This window comes from Ruditapes philippinarum, unplaced genomic scaffold (assembly GCF_026571515.1).
Source record: "Ruditapes philippinarum isolate M1 unplaced genomic scaffold, ASM2657151v2 ctg4162_1_1_1_1, whole genome shotgun sequence".
Classification (NCBI taxonomy): domain Eukaryota; kingdom Metazoa; phylum Mollusca; class Bivalvia; order Venerida; family Veneridae; genus Ruditapes; species Ruditapes philippinarum.
The window spans coordinates 240,499-241,214 of record NW_026861764.1 but is presented as its reverse complement, the minus strand read 5'-3'; positions in this window follow the sequence as shown (position 1 = coordinate 241,214).

Here is a 716-nt window from a genome sequence, read left to right as displayed (position 1 = left end):
TCTTTTTAAAGATGTTCAATTAAGCAAACACATTTTATCCTTCAAAGTAGCATTTGGTTTAACGTCATGCACTGCGCGTACGCGGCGGATTCTATACAAACAATTACACGTCGTTTTTTTTCTGGAATGACATCATTTTATCATCTTCAAGAAGTATACCTAATTTAGGGCATAATATTTGGGTCAGATTCTCAGTCTTAAACGGAGAGATGATAAAACTTCTAAAGCAGTATATACGGTGGCACAAATGTGTGTGATGTTGTTTATCTCTTGCGCACGAGATACTATGTCGTGGCTACAAGTTACTAAGTCGTGGCCACGAGATAGTTAAAGTGTGGGAACAAGAAACTTTGTCGTGGCTACGAGTTACTTAATCGTGGTCACGAGATAATTAAGTCGTGGGAACAAGATACTATGTCGAGGCCACGAGGTACTATGTCGTTACCACGATTTACTTAGTCGTGGGGACGATATAAATAAGTCGTTGGTTGGAACAAGATATTTCAGTCATGGACCCGAGATATGTACAACGTAGTGGCCACGAAATACTATGTCGTAGCTTAGAGATAGCTGAGTCATCGATATAATTAACCAGTCAGATTTTTTTTATACGAGTATATATGCACAAGAACCATATTGGAAAGTCATCTTCCAAGTCTCATAAATTAGACATTAATTTTGACTGAGTTATAGCCCTTTTGGGACAATTCTGTGAT